Here is a 22,220-nt window from a genome sequence, read left to right on the forward strand (position 1 = left end):
CATCATTTAACTCCCCATTCGAATATGATGGCTGATAAAAACCGGGATCAGGTGTTTCCCAGCCCAATGCCTCCCCAACTTCGGGAAGTTCGAACACATTATACGGTTCGTGCAATTCTGTATCCCAATCGGTTTCAACGCACATTTTTGTCGTAATGTACTCATCCCTCAACGAATAGTGTCCAAATGGTAGCGTAGTTTTTCGATTCGAGCTGATATATCTCTTGTCATCATATGCGCTTAGTGCAATTTTGTTGACATAAACAGTTTGTCGGTGTTGAACTTGATGTTTTCTACTCTCACTAGATCACCGGTTTCTAATGTCTTTTTAAACATCTCATGGTTCAATTTGGCTTGATCTAATTTTTTGGTTCCTTTTGCGGTCATTGTTGATTGCCCGTTAGCAACGAGAATAGAGTACAATTTTGGTTTAAGGGCACAAGACTCCTGTATTGGTGTTCCCACAAGTTCATCTTTGAACTTTAAGACAACTCTTTCGTTTGATCTATCGTAGAGTTTGTGATCTGTTGGAAAATTTGAGAGGTCGAAATGATTTTCGAGATCCAATTTTTTTCCAAGTCGTCATAAAAATTTTGCTTTTAAGCTTGTAAATGAAAGAGTCTGTATCTGAATACAACAGCACACAATCGGTTTGTTTTTTCATTACAATATTATGGAACTCTAGCATGAAGAGCTTTGAAAGCTCTAAAATGCTAGCACCAACCATTGTTGGTTTGTTCCACAGGATAGACTGCTTTTTTTTAGTAATCAGAGTAGAGTTTTCGTCTATAATTTTGATTAATGAAACTTTGTCTTCAGATGTTGCTTTCAGAAGTTCCTCTTCTGTTCTGGCAAATGAAACTGTCACTCGGTTTCGCATACTTTCACAAAATTTTCCAAAGGTCGAGTTTGACATTAGTTTATAGAAATCTTGATCAAACTTCGTGGACGCTTCTTGTCGCTTTTGCGTGTTGAGTGCTATGTAGCTTGAAAGCCAATTCGATTGTCGGAATTTTGCAGCTTGATGAAACTTTGTAATTTTGATGCCGTTGTTAACGTAGAATTTCAGGTTACGATAGTGAACCACATAGTTCTTCTTGGTATGGAAGGTCTGTCTCAGTTTTTTGGTTTTTGACACAGTCAATTTAAGGGTGTTTTTTAGAGAAGTTTGAAAGTCACTCAATTCTAGAGGATGAATTGTTTCCTTGTCTGGTACGAGTGGATAGTCTGCGTGTTTATCATGTAGTTCGTCAGGGCACTCCAAATCAACTTCAACCAGGAAACCAATATCCCCCTCATCTTCGGTTTGTAATATTGTGTCTAATGAAATGTCTTCAACGAGCTCAAAATCCTTGAGTGGCAATGGGTATTGGAGCATGATGCCACCGTAAAGATTATTCGCATCAATGTAGATTATTGATGAAACATCTTCTGACTCATCAAATTCCGGTAACATGGTGTTGATTGCAACTTCATGTCTTGAGCTAAAGACGGAGGACAACCTTCAACGCATCATCCTTTCCGTCAAGTCAAGTATTTGTCGATCAGTCAGTAACTCAAGTTCTGGTTCACAAACTTTTAAGCAGGCACTTCCTGAAAGGTTTGAGGCCGTATAGAATTGCGAACAGTCCAATCTGTATGTGTTATAACACACGGACCGTAGCTCCTCAAACCAGCATGCTAACTGGAGAACATCTCCTGTAAGGTAAAGTTGGAGGAACTGTTTAAGGTTTTCACAGTTAAACACTTTGAACACATTATTCAACTGAATGAGTTCCTCATTTGTGACGTCGATTTGGTTGTCTTTTAAACTGTTCTTCCAGTTCTTTAGACATGGAAGAGAAAGTTCATTTAGCTTCCTGAATGAGTCTACATATGAGTAAGGAAAGTTTCCTTTCTTCTTCAAAAGTTTTCGCTGCTCGTCTGTATAGCCCTGATAGAAGTGGTCTAGGAGAGAAAATTTGTTGTCTTGTAAAGTTTGTACTAGTTTGTCTAAGCTACAAGGCATGAACGTGAAGCTATCGATAAATTGAAGGTACTCGTACACTGCAAGTTCATCGCGCTTGCGTTTTGGCATTTCGATAAAAACGCCGCAATTGAGTGCAATAAACTTCTCATCATTCGTTGGTATGACTTCAATTTTTGTCGACTGTGAAGCCGAGTGTAAGGACTTTACAATATGATGTAAATCATAATTCATCATTTTGTGGGCGATCACTGGAGTATAGTTTAGCGTTTTTCGGTTTAATTTACATGCACTGTGCGCATACCCAATGAATTGTCCGTTGTAGTGACAGTGGTCTAATACTTTTTTGTTATCATTGTTGAAATCAACATTACAAATCCAACACTTTGACCAGGTGTTTCTTGGAGGTGCTGTGCCGAGAAAACATGGGATTTTCCGCTTTTGCTCATAGATATATTTTGCAAGTTTCTCTATTTTTGTAACAAAGCGTTCCATATAATCAAGTTCAGTGTATATATCAAAATGCAGGGGCTCAGAGTTATCACGTTCAAATCAATCATGCAATAACTGCAAGGAAGATGTTGTTCTAATGTAGAAGTGCTTGAAATAGTTGGGTTGTTTTTTGCCGTTGCAACGGGCACAATCAAAGATTCCAGATCCAGGTACACAACAAAAGGTGAAAACCACCTTGCCGCATAGTTCTCAAACTTTACGTTGTTTTTATCGAGTGTGGGCATTGTTATTTGTACTGACTCGTTTTCCAGACATACTTTTTGATGGGAAGTGAGTAGCCCTACTGATGAACATACATGAAAACAATTGCGACACAGCTCGCTCCTATCACGATACTCCCTTCCTTTGACTTTGGCAACAAGTTTCTTTAAATTGATAATGAGAACATAGTGGTAGGTCTTTTCGTTTTGTAGGAGCAACAAGTCCAGAACAAAAGGAAATGGTTTTCTTTTCGACAATCTCAGGGGCAGTAGCTGTTTCTTGTTATACCTGAAGCAAAACTTTTTTACAATTTCGGGAAGGGGGGATATCAAACAAAAGAAATAATATTAGATAACGGAGTTTTTCATAAAATTCAGGTTTGTTTTTACTTCGAAAAGCTTTTTTATAGTAGACAACAGTGTAACTTAAATATCTCGTTACCTGAACACATTGACTTGCACTTCATTGAGATCTTCGAACTTTGATATGTCATGAAGACTCATTGGCATTTCAAAGTTTCCTTTCGGCATCTTGGCTGATGGGTTCTCTCTACTGTATGTAAGAACATTTGTCCTAGGTCTGACGCACGGAGCTGGCGGTTCCAGTTTTTCTTTTTTGTAAACTAGGTGGTATCCAGCTGTGTAGCAATATAGAAAGCAGTTGTTGTCGCTTCCCTTGTGTATAATCAGCAAATTCGAATCCCTTCTCAACGGATGTCCCTCATGAAACGGTATGAAACTGCTTCCCCGGACAGACACATATTTGGCCAGCTTCAGGGTAACTTTGTCTATTGAGAGTAGCTGCCAACCACTTCCGTAGCTTGAAAACGAAACAAGTTTTGAAACAATGTTGTCGACAAGGTCTTCAAAAATTTCATCCGAAATCCCTGAATGATATACGATTCGTGTATTCTTATTCAAAAACACGCTCAATTTTTCTTGATCATCATCCAAAGGTTTCTAAAGCGTCATTCCTACTGCAAGTTGAACCTTTTGTGGAAGCTTGTTCGTGTGTTTTTGGACTGTTTTCGAAATTTCCCCTCGGTTCCTGAACAGATATTCCATAATGTCTAAATCCCCCTGGGCCGCCTCAAAATCGTAGTAGTTTACGCCATCGCTAATTGAACTGACTGTTGGTCTAGACGTATCAACTTCATGGGTTTCCAAGTCCAAAATGGGCAGACCATGCTCATTGTTTATGTGCTCTGCATATTCGAGTTTTGATTGAAAACCTACGCGACAAGTATAGCAGACTTTTGAAATGGGCTGTTGATGAGAAATATGAGAATGCTTACGCAGTGTAGGAAGACTTCTAACGTTCTCGGAACACTGAAAACAGCTGAAAGTCGGTATATCTGGAAACATTTTATGTATATTCTTCATATGCTTGTTAAGGGACCTTCTGTTGGAGAGCTGAGCAGAACAGTTTGGACACAGAACTGGCATACTGTACAGAAGTACGGAACACAGTTTTAAAGCTTTGAATGGTGTTGAGACTTTTGAATAATAGGGTAAGAAATGTAGAAAATAATGATTGATAACGTTAAGAATGATTTTGAGATATTTCTAAGTTGTGAGAGTTTTTAAAAAGCTTAGGAAATATTAATTTATAGTAAAAGTATGAAAAGCTTTTAAATTTTTTTGCGACCAAATAGAAGTACGTATTCTTTGCTTTATGTTTTCCAATTTATTGAAACTTTTTCACCCAAAAAATGACGAACAGATAAAGCTGAATTTTCTGCAATCAAGTCAAGAAATGAAGTTTTGATTGCGTGGCACTACACGGGTTTCGTTTAATTCTTGAGCACACCTTCAGTTTACAGCTTTAGGTAGTACAATGTTTCTAACCATGAGGGGGCGCAATTAGTTATAATTCTTATCATGACAATCCATAATATACAAATTTCAACTATTTCTGAGACCTTTGTGTAAAACATAGGCAAAATATGGCAGGAACAATAAATAGGCTTATCAGTTCTTCTTAAATATTGCATGTACTCCCATGAAAAGTTTTCTTTGTATTGTGGAATTTAAGTTGTAATTTGAGTTTATTGCAGAAATATATATCAGAATAGTAAGAAAAGTCTATCGGCCAGTATATGCTTAGTTATTGTTAAACGTGTTGTAATGAATAATAAAGAAAGTGAGAGAGTTTTCATTCAAATGGAGTGCAAACCTAACACTAAGTTCCCCCTTCACAGATAACGAAAATTCTTTCCTTTCAATGTTTGCTTGGTAATAACACTAGTCTTTTCATTAATCATTAAACTTGATCGAAATTAAAATTTTACCCATTGTTGTTGTAGAGCAGTTAGTGTCATATCAAAGGAAAACGTTTCATGAAACTGAACTCCACCTAAATCCTGAATGCTTCAGATAACAAAAACTGTTAAATTTTTCAACTTTTGGGCTGTGTACTAAACACAATCTTTTCATTAAACAGTAAAGTTGATTATATTTAGAAACGTACTGAACGGTTACTGTAGATCAGGCGAGGGTCAAATCAAAGAAATGCCTTCTGCTCAGCAAATATATGCATAGTAAACGCAGTATTTTGAACAAATACGAGATTTTCATTGTTTTTGTTGATCACCGCAAGAACAGCGAGAAATTAATGAAAAAGTTTGAATCAAAAATTCATCATGAAAAAATTTTTTCAATGGAGCCTAAAAAGTATTAAATTGTAATTCCAGATCACTTACCCATGGATTCAGGTAGCAAAATCAAAAATCGTATGTTAAGTTTTTGAGTTAAGGTTCAAAATATCATTAAAAATTGCATTTTTTGTGAAATTTCTGTTGAAAAATAGTAAATATCTCTATTAATTTTTAACAGTACCTTCATTCTTTTAATCGGTTCCAAACAGTTAGTTCAATCACTTTCACAGTACGTCGTGAAAAGTGGACGCAAATTTCATCAAAACTCTAAAATTTTGTTTTCTGAGTTCTTTTCTAAATATCATTTTTTCATATAGGAACCTTTAAAAATTATGTTTCTCAGACATTTGAATTGTTTCTTCAAACAGATTTTGTGTTCACTGTAAGCAGAGATATCTCAATTTGACTCTCAGCACTCAGAAGAAAATAATTGTTCTGCAAAAATGTCAAGATAGTTTGTTTCTTGTTTGATCTTTTGCTTCCTTACATAGAGATTATGCAAAATTATATATTCTGAAGAAAATACAATTATGGAAATCCAATTGTGATCAATATGCGGTGAATGAATGTGAATACAGTTAGGACACCATACTGTTTTCAAGTTTTATAAAATCAGTGCATCAAAAATGAATTTATTTTGAGTTGTCAAAGAGTTCTCGCATAGCTGAAATTTTTCTCTTTTTTCGAACATTGTCAACTGAGGGGTTTTCAGTGTTTTCGGGAGTTAAAGAGAAGTTTTTGGTAGAGGTATCTTCTTGTTCTTCAATTCCATTGTAAGTTGTGGGAGTCTCAAAGTTGTCTCCAGAAAGGTTTTTCAACAGATCGTTTGTGTCTGCAGGACTGTCAAAGTTTAACCATAAGTTGTTGCTTTTTAGATTCGAAAAAAGTGAAGACCTCTGCTCTGAGCTATCTGGGCTGAGTGTTGGACTGGGGTCCGCAGTAGGCGTGCAAAATGGTGACGGATTTGTTGGAGACTCAGGAGATTTTGGAAGCCCCCAAAGATCCGCTAGGTTGTCGCATGCTTGCAATACACCGAGCTGGTTCTCGTAGAATGGTACACAGTCACAATCGTATTTGTATATTAATTTTTTGGTTCCCATTGGTAAGTTCGATATATCATATTGTTCCAGAGGGTGCAAAAGTGTTGCTGGTGATACAACTCCCCCTGATGTAATGAATCCACTACCAGTAGTTTCGGGATTGTCGGGTAACTGAGCTATAAAATTGATGAATATTTTTGGAAGGATGCAATGGTCATGAGTTGTCCACTCTTCATTTTCATGAGAACGTTTTTGTTGTACAATTACCATGAAGTTTTCGTGTACAGTTTGATAGATAATTGTGCGTTCACATGACAAATCGCTTTCTGACAAAATATGGTAAGACATTGCAATTGCTCTGGAAAATTCAGATGAACTGTTAAGTTATAATTGAAGTTAAACAACAATGACAAAAATTTTCAAAGATAATGTCTCCTTGAAGCAAATACTAGTAATGTTGAAACGAAAAATTGAGTAAAAAAGAATTGAGGTACAGTTATTTCAAAAAGACACTTGTTTGCAGTATTACAAGCATGAACTTGAATATAGAATTGAATGAGAATTACAACAAGTATGTAGGTTGTTCAATGTCGTTAAAGCGTCAAGTTTTGGCACACGTGTTGGGTTCACTTTATTGATCAAGTTAGTCTCTTGACACACCTAAGGTCATGCATGTACTCTTCATTTTGATTTTATCTGTTAAACCAAACATTGAAGTTGTATTGTTTCCAGGCAAGACCACGCCGAAGTTAAGACAGGCTCTAGTACCATGGGAATTTGTTTGCATACATAAAATAAAGACATTTATGTGTTTGCCTACAGGACTAACGTACAAATACTGTTAACTCAATAGATTATATTTCTTATCAGTTAACCAATTCTATTTTTAGCGTCTGCGTGTAATTTCTAAAATTTTAGTGCACGAAATCATTGACACGGTTTTTCTTGAAGCAAAACAGTTAGTTGAATATGTCGAATAAGAAACACAAAATGCCTTTTACAGCGGAGAGAGCCGCTGAGTTTGGAGACGCTCATTTTGAGGTTTCTAAAAGTGAAAAACGTTTGATCCGAGCAACAGTGAAAACTTATGACAAAACAGGAACTTATATCTTCCTGAAGTTGTTCAAAAAAGTTGGTCAAGAGTTTGAATTTCAACAGAGAATAACACCAACTTTAGAAAAATTTGAAAAGTTATCGAAAAAGAACGGAAAAATATGTTCTGCTGCTAACGACAACACTGAAAACGAATCTACTCTGAAAGCTCCCTCTGCAAAGAAACCTAAATTAAAACAAAAAGACGACGAACACGAATTCTCTGAATAATTTAAAGAGCTCGATTGAAAATGGTAGAAGCTATGTATGAACGTTCACCTGGTTACTTCAAGCAATTTCAAAAAAAATTCAGGTTTTTTTATCACTGAAGAGAAACCAAAATCAACGTTTGCTAAAGTTTCAGCCATATGCATGCACACTGATAGCCTTTTTTGTGGAGTTTTACCTGCTTATCATTATCATGTTTTGTTTGATGTGTCAGATGTTGCTACAGATTTCTTTAAAAAAACTAAATTTTATTCTGTTCCATGTTTATATACAACTGTCAATTGTTTATTCTCGAATGGCAAGGACTTGGAGACAATCGGTACGGTTTTCGAAAAATTGAAGCTAGCTGTGGAATACAATGGTCTAACGTTACAGACGAAGGGAGACACTACAAACATTCAAAAACGTTTACCCAATTTGGTCAAAGGCGTTGGCTGCAAAACCCATCGGGCAGTGGGAAGTACTGCTTTCAAAACTCTAGAGAATAGTGTTGAGAAAAAATCAAACCAACAATTGCAAACTGACCGATTGTCTACTGAGAAAGTTTTGCATGGTCCTCATTCTGGTGCTTTCTGTCAAGTAATGGATATCTTTGTGAGTGAATATTGGAAATTGGATATTGACAATGATGTTTTGTGTGTTCGCTTAGTTTATGAAGAAAAAATAAAGTTTTGAAAAAAAATTTATTTCAATACAAAAGTTAGTAATGTTAGAGCATCATATGAAGCGCGAAACGTATCAAATCAACATCACTCATCTTTACAAATTCTTTTTCATCAAAAAGGTAATGAGCAATGTAAATGCAAAATAAGCCACACAATATTGAGTTTGGTTTTTGAATTGGTTGGTTTCTAAGCAATTCAAACACAGTTTGAATATTACCAGCAGAGGAAGCAAGTCTATTGTGTAAATGTTTATATGAAGTTAGATTTTTTGTCCCAGTGGATCTACAAAAATATATTTTCCATTTTTCCGACAAATAAGTGTCCAATGTGTTCCAATTGTTTGAGAAGTTGATACATTCACTATAATGAAGCTGTTCTGAGATAGGCTAAGCGGAAAATTATCAGCAGCAAATACACCATGAAATTTATGCTCTACATCGTTGAACGAGGTTGTTTATTTCATCTTCATCCATCAGTTTGTGAGAATATGGTTTTTTGAAACTCTCCGACCAGAGTCAATGAAAATTGTGCTAGCTTTTTCGCCAATTATAAAAATTTCAATGTTGCTTGGTAAGGCCGCTGAAAACTTAAGTTCAATTGAAATTGAACAATTGGTGAGTTCGGGGTGAATAAAATCATGTGACGCCTGCTGAGTGCTGGTGAGATCAAACACCATAATAAAATGGTTAGGGTATTCAGACAAACTTATTATATGTCCATTGTCAATATAGGCTAAATCTGACATTGTGTTGAAGTACAAGCGTTTTACGTCAGCTGTATTTATGGGGCTGTCTGCAACGGGGAGTCCATTTCGATAAATACTTATCTGCTCCAGATTAAATTTACAGAAGTGAAAAGGATTGAGTTGTTTGCTTCCTAAAAAAGCTTCATTTGTGTTAAGACAAATGGCAAGACGTCGAATAGGCTCCCTGCTAAAAACATCTTCCTGTTTCCAACTTTGCAAACCAGTAGAAGACAGAAATGTTTTTGTTATAGTCTCCAAGTAAGGATAGGACGCTGGGCTGGTTAGTAAAGTTTTTTCAATGGCAGAAACGACGTCGTCGTTCAATGTCAATTTATTCTCACATACAAATTAGCTTTTATAATTTTTACTTTGTATGATTTTCCAGCATCGTCAGATATTACAACAAAATCATCTATTGATCTTCGAAAGAAAATTTGATATGTGACTCCACTCAAAAGATGTCGATCACATGTAAAAAAAATCTACTGCCACTTTTCCATAAAAAGTACATTCAGCAGATTGTCTAACCAAAGTTTTTCGTCTGTTAGCTTCAGCTGTTGCTATCGCTCCAGGATTATCCTCGTACGAATAACCTTGGCAAGCCAACCAAGTAGTCTTTGCGTCTTTGTTGTGAGAAAATTCAATTTCAATGAAACTTTTGTGAGCATAATTTCCTTTTGCATTTGAAATTTTCAGTCCGTTGGCAGATACTGCACAGTCAGAAAAGAGTGAATGTAAAACATTATTACAAAAGTAAGGAGCGTCTGTTTTGGTTACATCTGCTGCAGCTCCAGCATCATATTTTAAGTCAGCTTCAGAAGCCTGAACTATCTTGCATTTCATTTCCAAGAAGATTTTTTGCAGATAAATAAAATTATTTCTGTCTCCAGCAACCTCAAAACTCAAGCATGGGTCCGTTAGGACTGTAAACTGGCCCTACTTTTTGACAAAAGCTCCCAACAAAAGTTACAAGAAGGGCTGGTTTTTCGAATAAATCCAAGGAACTATGTGTTGCCTCTGTTGGTAACATATTACCGATCATCTTTAACTTTGGCAAAGAAATCCGACCGACTTCTCTTTGGCTGTTTGTATTTTGAAATGACTACCTTTCTTTTTTTGCGACCTTTTCTCGCTTTTGAACCTGAACGTTTAGATCGTCTACGATTCATTGTCTTTGTCTCATTCGCAGTGCCAATGAGCCTCCTGTTTGCTTTTTGAATGTATTTGATATCGTGTTTTTCAGCGCTCGTTTTGGAGATTTTTTTACTGACAACGTCCATTAACTCTGGTGTGCTCTGTAACAGAAGTTCTTTTCCAACTCGTTTTGCTGCTGGTAAAATAAATTTTCTTGCAATAGGTAGAGCGATTCTTCCGATACCACTTGCTAAAGCTCCAAAGCCGCTACCTCTTTGCCTATAGTGCCCAGAAAAATAAGGCAATGTAGATGCTTGATTGGTGTAGTATGAATCCATTGCTTTTACTCGCCAAATTTGTTAAACTGTAACGTCAAACTGACTTTTCCGGTCCCTGAAAAAGGGACTAATTGACCTGTTTCGGTGCGTAGTTCTATAGAAATTGACTGAATTGCAGTTGAAAGAAGTTTTTTGTAGTCCAAATTCGAAAAAACTATTCTGTGTGTTGGTTCAAGCTCGCAGACACTACCGTTTTTCAATCGTTGTTTTGAATCAATGACTCGTAATAAAGGTGCGTTCGCATCGCCACGTATTGATACTCATTAATGTTTGTATAAATGAATATCAAATGTTTCCCGGCGCACAGATCAGCTGGAAAGTCACCCATAAAAGCTTTAGTATCATTCTTTTTCATCAGTTTATTTGCAATTGTGTCCATTTTATAACCAATGTGTGTTCCTCGTCCATCAGGAGTGCCCTTGAAACCATTAATGCTAGGAATTTCATCGCTTGGAAACGTAATTCCCTCGTACTTTCCAAAGACGATTTCAAATTTACCGGAACTTTTAATTTCTCTGAAAGAAAAATTTGGTAAACCAACAGTCCTTTTAATGGTAGCTAACAACTGTGGCACAGTATCAAAAGTTCCTGGCATGAAAGCTAATCGCTCACCGTTGTATGGACGTGATATGACATTGGCTCCAAAGCTATTCCGTTGGTGATCTTCTAAACCACTTAAACTGTAAGAAATTAGGACTCCGTTTGTGATGTGCTTTGTTTTTGTTGGAAAAATAATTTCACTCAAAGCTATTCTCCAGTCTCCCGACAGTTGTATTTCATCATTGAAAAAATTCCTGAATGAAGCTAATGTGTTTTGATCGAAGATCTCCATCGAAGCGGAGGAGATTACATGTACCGTAAATTCATCTTCAAAACGTTTATTTGCCATTTTGCACAGGCGACTCTCGAACTAATCAGAGTTCGGGTTGATAGAATTTACCTTGAATAATTTCCTTATCGTTATCGATAAGAGAATACGTTGGAGGGTTCAATGATGGGACAGACGAAATTTCAAAAACCTCGTCTGTAAATGACTGTTTGTAGCCCTTTCCAAACGTCTCTTCTTTTTTCAGTATTCGTACAAGATCACCGACAAAAAGTTTTGGTTTTTGAGAATATGTTGTATTCGCAATCAACAATACCAGTCGCGGAACGTCTTTTTTTGTGACTTTGTTTGGAGCAAGATTGATTGTTCGATTAACTCTAGAATTGATAGTTTTAACAAATGAATCCAGTTTATCTAGATATGAGTAGGTCCACTTTTCTTCTAAGTATCTGTATATTATATTTTTGAGGGAACGTATATTTCTTTCAGCAAAAGCAGACTTTTTCTCACTGAACGTACTGTATAAATGAATTCCGCGTTTATTGCAGAGGGCTTTGAAAGCACCGAGGAACTCTGTACCATCGTCGACCCAAACTTTTTTAGGTTTCTTATGTTTGATCATCTTTTTGAAAGCCTCTGCAGTTTCTGTAGCATATTTTGTTTTTTACTGGTTCAACTCTGAGATATCTTGACAGACAGTCAACTGCAACAAGAAGGTATTTTACACCACTGTTGTACTTTGCAAGTTTATCAACAAATGCTAGATCTACGGACCAGATCTCATTTTGGTCGTTAACAATTACTTTAAGCATTGGAAATCTGAGGTGACGTGAACGATATTTGGTGAAGGATGGTTTCGTTTCCAGATACATTTTTACTTTTTTCATTGATAATTTACTCAAATTTTGCAGTCTTTTTGCGTTTCCAAATGACGCAGGTCCTTTTAAATATAGAGGTTATCAAATTTCTTCACATCATCTATAGAAAGCCCAGTCTTTTCTACTCGTGTCTCCGTCTGTCAAACACTCACACAGAAAATTTATAAAACTATTTGGTGCTTCTTTGAGGAACGTTCTGGAATTACTATCAGACAGCTCGAGCATTTGCTTTAGCATACATAACTCTTTCTCTCTCATCTGTCAAATTGATATGTAGTATATCTAGAGTCTTTGTCTTCTTTCTTGTAAGTCAGTTTGTAGTTTGATTACATGCCACAATCCTTTGCGTAGTAGACAATTGACTCCACGTTTCCTTTGCTGACTATCTGCTTTATTTCATCAGGGAGACTTTCATCGTCCAGGGTCACTTGAACCGGTGCTGGCGACTTGTGAATAGGTAAAGGGGTTAGTTTCAGTCTTCTCATTTTCTCTTGTAAAGACATGGTACATTTGAAAATATTCGAGCAGTGAAAGATATTTCTTAAGCGTCTCAACCTCAGCTATGTTGCAATGAATTTGTTGTTTCCTCAGAATAGATTGCCCCCGTGATTCTATTTTTTCCTCTTTGACCAAAGACAGAGTTATTTGATTATCATTCGTTATGCAACTGCATACTGTCAAACTTGGAGATAAATTCACTTGAAGAACTGAAGGAGCTACCTTCTCCACTCGACGGCTCATTGGTGGGCAGTGTTAGCCAATAGAAATATAACTGACCCAAACTTTTTTAGGTTGCTTATGTTTGATCATCTTTTTGAAAGCCTCTGCAGTTTCTGTAGCATATTTTGTTTTTACTGGTTCAACTCTGAGATATCTTGACAGACAGTCAACTGCAAGAAGAAGGTATTTTACACCACTGTTGTACTTTGCAAGTTTATCAACAAATGCTAGATCTACGGACCAGATCTCATTTAGGTCGTTAACAATTACTTTAAGCATTGGAAATCTGAGGCGACGTGAACGATATTTGGTGAAAGATGGTTTCGTTTCCAGATACATTTTTACTTTTTTCATTGATAATTTACTCAAATTTTGCGGTCTTTTTGCGTTTCCAAATGACGCAGGTCCTTTTAAATAGAGGTTATTAAATTTCTTCACATCATTTATAGAAAGTCCAGTCTTTTCTGCTCGTGTCTTCGTCTGTCTTCTTTCTGCTCTCATCGACTTTTGGCTTTGCATTTTTTCTTTTGTCTCAGATCTTCCTCTTGGTTGTTTTTGTTGCTGCTTCTTTTGTTTTCGAGTCGGTTGTTCTTCCTCTTCTTTGCTCTAAAACTCATCAAGAACTTTTTTTGCATGTGTATTGTAAACCAAGTGGGCTGCTATATCACGTTCACTCAATATTTTGGAATACTTTCGCACGTCAATATTTTTGGTAGGTTGTTGTAAATTGTACAAGAGATTTGTCACCTTCATTCATTGAGGTTCATCTTCATTATGGAGAACATTATTCTCTTCACTAATAGAAACGGTATCCGAATCAGAAAATTTTTTCAGGATTATTGCAGCTCTTTTTGTTTTATTTTCATCCATTAGTTTTATTTCCAGCATTATTGAGTCAAAGGCTGAATCTTTCCGTTTTTTCACTACAGGTTCGATTTCACTGTCATCACTAACAAATGATTCTGATTTTACATCATCTCGATCACTTGTTCCATCACCGACACTCCTTGTTCTCGTGATCAGTCTATCAGTGCTTGTGTCAGCATCTTTTTTTCCACTGCTGTGCTCAAAGTTTGGATTAGATCTTTGTAGGAGCGATAACTGAGTGGCTTTTTGTTGATATATTGGATTATCAAAAATTTCTTCCTTGGTTGGATTTTTTGATATGAACATCCTCTTGGGGATCAAAACAAATTCTTCTGCATGCATTATTTGATTTTTAAGTAAAGATAGCACGAGAATGCTATTGCCTTGATAAGTTGTGATTTTCTCGTCAAAATAAATCGCTTTTTCTTCAGACTTGTTTCCTTTGATAATAACTGCTGAAATGAGTCCTCTTGATTTTTTAGTAACTGTTTGTTGACTGGAACATTGCCATTGATTACATTGAGCAAACACTCACACAGAAAATTTATAAAACTATTTGGTGCTTCTTTGAGGAACGTTCTGGAATTACTATCAGACAGCTCGAGCATTTGCTTTAGCATACATAACTCTTTCTCTCTCATCTGTCAAATTGATATGTAGTATATCTAGAGTCTTTGTCTTCTTTCTTGTAAGTCAGTTTGTAGTTCGATTACATGCCACAATCCTTTGCGTAGTAGACAATTGACTCCATGTTTCCTTTGCTGACTATCTGCTTTATTTCATCAGGGAGACTTTCATCGTCCAGGGTCACTTGAACCGGTGCTGGCGACTTCTGAATAGGTAAAGGGGTTAGTTTCAGTCTTCTCATTTTCTCTTGTAAAGACATGGTACATTTGAAAATATTCGAGCAGTGAAAGATATTTCTTAAGCGTCTCAACCTCAGCTATGTTGCAATGAATTTGTTGTTTCCTCAGAATAGATTGCCCCCGTGATTCTATTTTTTCCTCTTTGACCAAAGACAGAGTTATTTGATTATCATTCGTTATGCAACTGCATACTGTCAAACTTGGAGATAAATTCACTTGAAGAACTGAAGGAGCTACCTTCTCCACTCGACGGCTCATTGGTGGGCAGTGTTAGCCAATAGAAATATAACTGGGCTTTTCTTTTAGCACAATGTCTTTTCTTTTGTTTCTCTGGTCATAAGTTGAAAGAGTGCAAAGCACAAGTAAAATGTTTAATCGGAGGAGAAATTTCTTCAACTTTGGGGCAAAAAAAGAGTGTCCAAATCTACAACTTCCTTCTGCAATAGGGTTTGAAGTGATTCGGATTTCTCTTTCCCTTTTGCATAGAACTTTCCGGACGGAAAACGAAGTTTAATTGCGATAAAGATTTGGGATAAAAACCAGTAAGGTTAACTGCCAGTGCTCCAGGATAAACCGTGTAAGAATCTACTAACCCACTGATGAGATTTCCTCTCACTAGAGGAAAGTGACTTGTACGGCACCGGTGGTAGAAATAAGATTGTGTCTGAATAATTATTTGAGCAAATCGATAACTCTTTAATTATAAAACCGGTTTTTTTGTGACGAAAGCCTTCAAAATCTAAGACAATATCTTCGGAATTCAACATTCCAACAAATTGAACAAATTCCTTTTGAACGTTTTCACAAAGAGACAAAATGTTAGACCAGTCAAGTGACCAATATAAGCGTTTGTGATTGGACAAGGTAAAACGTATGAATATCCAGGACCTTTCTGACTGTATTCTGCAATAAACCCTGAGGCGTCATGAAGTATTGCATGTAATCGAAGGAGTTTATAAGACTTAAGGTATGTGTCTAACGAAGAGTTGTCTATACCTATTAAGCCGCCATATGGTCTTAGCTTGAGAGCAGTTTCCAAGTTAACGTCGGGATCCAAATAAAGACATGTTGCCAAAAAATATACAAAACGTTCACTATAATCTGGAAAGTCAACTTTTATTTGTCCATAAATTTCATGGATATTCTTCCAGTCTATCGTCGCAATGGTTGTCATGCTGATTCTCAAATGGAAAAAGAAATAAATGAACAAGAGTTGCTTTTTATGTAAAAAAGTCAAGTTAACAAAAATAGCTTTTTCAAAAACTGAATCTTTTATAGTAGAGACATTTTCCTAGAGAAATTTCAAGTCAACAAAAAGTCAAATTTGAGTGCTCTTTTATAGCACAAATTCTGTTTCAGACCATTTTAGGACTTTGAAAATTTTCTTCTAAAATTGGAAATTTTTGTATGTTTCGACCCCCATACTGCATAGGTGAAAAAAATGAATTCAACAAAAAATCTCTTTTGAGTGCTCTTTCATAGCGCAAAATCCATTTCAGACCATTTTAGGACTCCAAAAAATTTTCAAAAAATTTTAAAATTTTTTCAAAGTTTTTCAAGTATGCCTCTCATGGTCTCAAAGACAAAAAAAATTAAAGTTCCTACAACAGACTATAACCATAGTCTAAGCACTCCGTACTACGCATTCTTTCTTCTGAAATACACATTGGAGCAGCCGGTGTCTGCCATGTTACTGGAGGGCGGGGGGTCCAGACACCCCCCCTACAAGAACTCTCACCACCGAAAAACTGATTTTCTCTTAGTGAAAGCAAGTTTTTTGTTTAAGTTTCGCCAGTCAACTTAACCCAAGAACTTCTCTCAGGCTGGCGAAACTTAACCAAAAAACTTGCTTTCACTAAGAGAAAATCAATTTTTCGGTGGTGAGAGTTCTTGTAGGGGGGGGGGTCCGGACCCCCCCCCCCCCTCCAGTAACATGGCAGATATGTATACTACTAACGTCAGCATCAATAAAAATTACGGTATTAGATCATTTTTGGTGTTACCGGCTACAATAAAGGCGCGATTTTTGAATTTTTTTGAGAAAATTATTTTAAAAGTGCCTTAAATCTACCTAGACACTCTTGTTTCAATGAAATTCAAATATCGCTCGGATCTATTCTGTTTCGGCCCCCCAGTGTTTTTATGACCACCAATTACAAATTATATGTTGTTATATAGAACGTTACTATGTAAGAAAATAGCACGTGCGCCTGGGGGTCATAAAAGATTTATGCCTACTAAGCTGCGGGGAATAGATCCTATCGCTCTTACAATTCGCGAAACCTTAGATTTTTTTTTGGGGGGGGGGGGGGGGTGTATTATATAGGGCTGGGGGGGGCTAACAGAAAAGATCCATAATCAAACCCGAAAAAATGCGAGTTACGGAGGTCTTGCGCCAGGGGTAAGCGATATTGTAACCTGGGGGTATTGCAGAGAATTTTGGGAGGTTTTTTGGTCACTGGCTTTTTCGGATCTATTCTGATCCCCTTCAACTATGTGGGCTTGTAACTATTCCCTCAGACGCACGTGGTATTTTTTAACATAATAAATTGCTATATAACAACGCATTAATTGTAACGGGGGCTTAAAACACTCGGAGGGGGCCGCAACAGAATAGGAGCGCTTTTTCATAACCAGACAGTGAGCACTGATGTGAAAATGAGGTGAATATATGAGGAATTGGATCTATTCTGTTTCGGCCGCTCCACTGTCCCCCCCCCCCGTTACAATTTATATGTCATTAGCACGTTACTATGTAAGAAAAGAACGCGTGCGCCTGGGGGTCATAACAAAATTATGCTCACTAACCTGGGGGGGGGGGGGGGGGGGGAGGGGGGGATCCGAGGAATTCATGGTTTGCATTTCAGAAACTCATCCCATATTAACAGCCACGTGTTTCGTCCGCCTTCTAACGTGAGAAAGAGAAGTTTCCTGTTCTTCCCAAAACTTAATGTTTTCTATTGCATCATCTCCAAGTGTGGCAGTTCCGCTTGGTCCAAAGTGCTACTCCTGCTGGAGAGGGGCGAAGTGCCCAATATTGACCCTGAGGGAGGTGGTGGAGCTCGTAAGTAGCACGGTTTAAAGCTCTTATCTTTCTCGGAAGCTACCATTCGCAGCCCTAATTGATTCATGATGCAATGTGCGTTTCAAGTTATAAAAAATTCTGGATCTATTATGTTTTGACCCCCCCCCCCTCACAGCTTAATGGGAGTATATGTTTTACGACCCCCAGGCGCACGTGCATTATTTTAACATAGTAACGTGCTATATAACAACTCATAACTTGTAACTGGGGGCGTAAAAAAACACTGGGGGCCGAAACAGAATAGATCCAAAATTCAGTACGTTTTCTGGGAGCGAGGTGTGATTTATGAAATAAGTTTGAAGCACTCACCTGGAAGTTTTAAAATACCAGATTCTTGCAAAATGCCCGAATTCCCTATGTATACCACGAAATTCGCGATTCTCGATAAAAGATCATACAGTTTTTCAATGACTTGCAAGCATCCGAGATATGTAAGCGATGCAAGAATGGCAATGACCGCGTTGTGAAGTGATGCATGACTAGCGTAGAACGTTAGTTGAAACGTAACCGTATTTGAATCACATTTTGCGAGCCCTACAATGCCTTTATTTGACTTCACTCACTTTTGTATTGTTAGAATTCAACATTTTACCCTGATTTTTTCTACCCTCATGCGACGCTCAAATTCTCCAATAAACGTTAGTGCTGCTACTTAGCATCATTCGACCAGAACCGTAAGGACTTTTTGATGACCAAGCACTACTTGAAAACAATTTATTATTATTAATATTTTATTTTTAAAGTTGTTCGTGTTTGTTTTAAGTATAGGTTACCTGACTCTGATTCTGGGGTCGAGAAATCTCCTCAAAAATATTCGCAAAAATATTCGCAAAAATCGCAGAAATCTCCTCAAAAATACACCTCAAAAATGCAATGAAAGCAGCCGATTTTTCAAACGTTTCAGCGCGTAAATCTTGCTCCAAAATTCTTCCGATAGGAAAATGCTGAAGATCGCTAAACCTTCGAAAAAAAATTGGGTTGACTGTGTCTCAAGCCCCGTTCTCCGGTGACTTAAACAACACCTAATCATTTGCACCATTAATTCCTGAAATCCTTCTGTAACCGCTGCTCTCCTATCCAAGTCAAGAAAAACTTTACACCGCCCAGTTCGTTTCAGCGGTTTCAAATCTGTCTGGATATTGTGTTTTTGCAGTTAACATTTGTGAACTGTATTATCCGCTATACTGTAGATTACCGCTGCATTACTTGTTGTTCTATTACTCTTGATAACTAATTGCTCAGCTTTGCTGTAAAACGAAATTGTTTCTCTCAATAACAAAATATTCCAAATGGAAACAATCAAATTTTTGTTGAGGTTTTTGTTAATAACTCAATTTAAAAACCAAATACAGGAATTCCCGTTCCTACAAATTGTAGCCCTATAAATTGGCTATAACTATGCAAAGTTTCTATGACTTAGGAGCTTTGTTCCTCAGAAAGAAAGTGTTGAGAATATCAAAGTTAATTCTCTTTTCACAAGTCAAAGTAAAATTAAAACTGTAAATCACTAATATGATCTACAGAAACAAGACACGATTACAAGTATGTTACCGCTTTAAAAAAGTTTGCTTCAATAAGCACTGTATGTCAATTTAATGAGACACAATAACGTCACTTTTCAGCGTAAATTTGATGTCATGAGGTTTGTTAACCATGAAGAAGTTTTGTCGAAAATTCTGTATCAATAACAGGTTGTTTCTTAATCCAATCGCAAAGAACTTGATGCAATTTGGTAGTGAATTTCGTCTTTTCTTCCAAATGAAGCTTCAAATGCGAATTCTACGACTTCAGTGCATTATCCATAGCTGTTGATGATAGTATGGTAAACTTAGAAAGTTCCTATTGACTATTAGCCAGATTCGGGGAGAGAAAAACTAAAGCTATTTTAATGATTTCACGTTAATTTTGTTCACTTGTACTTTGTGCATAATTGGCAACACTGCTTTGATGATAGTTGAGGTAGTTGAGTTGTAGTTATAGGTTGACTTCATGAATGACGATTTTGTACTAATAATAGTTTTTAAATATAAATGTTGATCAAAATGAACAAATCCGTATGGCTTCAGTAGAATGTAACATCAAATGTCGTTTGTCGCGCTATCTAGCTTTAAGGCTGGAAATGGCCTTGAAGCGCACTTCAGTCAGGTCATTGAGTTAGTATGCTCAGCCGCCAAATCGCTGGCCCTGTTTTCTATCGCGAAAACATCTTTTCCATGTAGTACTGGGTGAGCTTCACTACTGGTCTCTTGTACACTCCGTCGTTCGTTTGAACTATCACTGATCGAATCACACCTTCGGACCCATCGATGGTCTCCGTAACTCGACCTAGGTTGTAATATCCACGCTTATTGCTGTCTTCGATCAACCAAACGAGATCGCCTTCTTTAAGGTTTTCATTCGCTGTAGATCGGCACTTTTGCCAATTGTTCAGAGTTGGCAGATATTCTTTACAAAATCTGTCCCATATGAGATTTGCATAGGCTTGAGTTTGTCGCAAGAGTTTTTGATGATCAACAAATTCCTCTGCGCAGGGTAGGTGGGGTAGGCAAACGTTCATGTTGCCAAGCAAGAAGTGATTGGGAGTCAATGCTTCGAAGTCATTAACATCAGAAAAGATTGGAGTCAACGTTTTGAATTCGATGTCTGCTCAACACTACACATCGTAGTTGAGAGCACGTCCTCTGTGACTGATCCGCTCCCCAGCACTGCATACATTGCTTTCTTGCAACTTTTCACCAACTGTTCCCATGCTCCTCCAAAGTGGGGTGCTGCGGGTGGGTTAAACTTCCATCTGACTCCTCGTTGAATTAGACTTTCTTCGATCCCTTCTTTGTTCAATGCCGCAACGTACTCTGCGAACTCTTTTTCAGCTCCAACAAAGTTTGTCTCGTTGTCACTGATGATTGTACTCCGTTCGCCTCTTCGCACAACAAACCTCTTTATTGCATTGTTGCTGGTTTGTGTTTGTTAAATGCTCGCTCTAGGTATGCCACTCTATTCACCAGTCTGTTAAAGTTGCTGAATCGTTCCCACTGAATAACAGCTTTCTTTTCTTCAGCCTGTATCATGAAGACTGATGAGAATATATTCTCTTCATCTGACGCAATGATTAGGTTCACTTGCTCTGGCTATTCACTTTCTGATTGTTTAAACCAGGCCGGCCCAGTGAGCCACTCACTTCTCTTGAGTTGTGCGATGTTGATCGCTCTGGTGACAATGTCCGCTGGGTTGTTGATACCGCTCGCATGTTTCCACTGTGAAATATTAGTTGTATCCAGTATCTCAGCCACTCGATTGGCCACAAACACGATGGGAACTGTGTATCCACTGCAATACTGTAGTTGAGTCTAACCAAAAACTGCAACTATTAATCTTCATTTCATGTTCCTTGAATATCTCTTCCTTCAACTTCACTGCCATGACTGCCGCCTGTAATTCCAGTCGGGGTATTGAAAGATGCCACATCGATGCCACTCTGCTTTTTCCAATAACAAATGCTCAGTCGGCTGAGTATTGTTTTGATTGTAAATGTTTTGATTGCTGCTGCACACATCGCGTCTTCAGATGCGTCAGCAAACACATGAAGTTCGGTTTTATCCCTCTCATTGTTGAAGTACCTTCTCTCGATGCTCGTTAGAGCAACTAGTGGAAGTTGTTCTTTCCATCTCGGGAATTCTGCTTCGTCATAAGTCTCCACTTCGTTGTCCCATGGTTGCCCATTCTTCGTCCGGATGCCTTTCATAAGTCGTCTCATGTGAACACTGAACAGAGCAAACAATCCGATCGGGTCGAATACTGAAGATACCAATGACAAAATCTTCCTCTGGGTTATAGGTGCTTCAACTTCCTTGTTTGTACCTCTGCATACTTGAAGACTATCATCAGTTACGGTCTATTGCAGTCCTAGCACTGATGATCCCTCCGTATTGGGTTCCACTTCGACTTGCTTCGTGTTGCTGATTGACTTCAAGTCTTCTGGGATTGTTTTGGTAACTGCATAGTTGTTGCTAATCCACTTCTTCAGTTGAAATTCATGGCGTGAGAGGAGAGGTTGTAATTGATTGAAGACTTCAATTGCTTCTTCCGGGGTTTCTACTGATTTGATGAAACCGTCCAAGTAGAAGTTGTTTTGTATTGCCTTTGCTGCAATTGGATACTCTCTTTGGTTTTCCAGTCCCACTCGCATTAGAGCATAGTTTGCACAAGTTGGAGAACTGTTAGCACCAAACACGTGACGCTGATATTAGTATATCTGACCAGGTTCATCAGTCTTTGTGTTCCATAATAAACTCAAGCAACTTCTATCCTGTTCGGGAACTTGCACTTGTAGAAACATTGATTCGATGTCAGGTGTTTGGGCTATTGGTTCTTCACGGAATCTGAATATTGTCCCAATCAAC

The 22,220-nt window shown here is 37.5% G+C and overlaps 1 long non-coding RNA gene across 1 annotated transcript in view; it reads left to right on the plus strand.

Moving 5' to 3' along the window:
• LOC142338444 (uncharacterized) overlaps positions 1 to 22,220 on the plus strand; it is a 57,008-nt gene that overhangs the window by 26,580 nt on the left and 8,208 nt on the right. Inside the window, exon 2 of the long non-coding RNA XR_012758981.1 lies at positions 17,603 to 17,799. This is a non-coding gene — a long non-coding RNA (uncharacterized LOC142338444). The remainder of the gene's footprint in view (positions 1 to 17,602; positions 17,800 to 22,220) is intronic.

The sequence above is a fragment of the Convolutriloba macropyga genome, chromosome 4 (assembly GCF_964194025.1).
Source record: "Convolutriloba macropyga chromosome 4, txConMacr16.3, whole genome shotgun sequence".
In the NCBI taxonomy this organism is placed as follows: Eukaryota; Metazoa; Xenacoelomorpha; order Acoela; family Convolutidae; genus Convolutriloba; species Convolutriloba macropyga.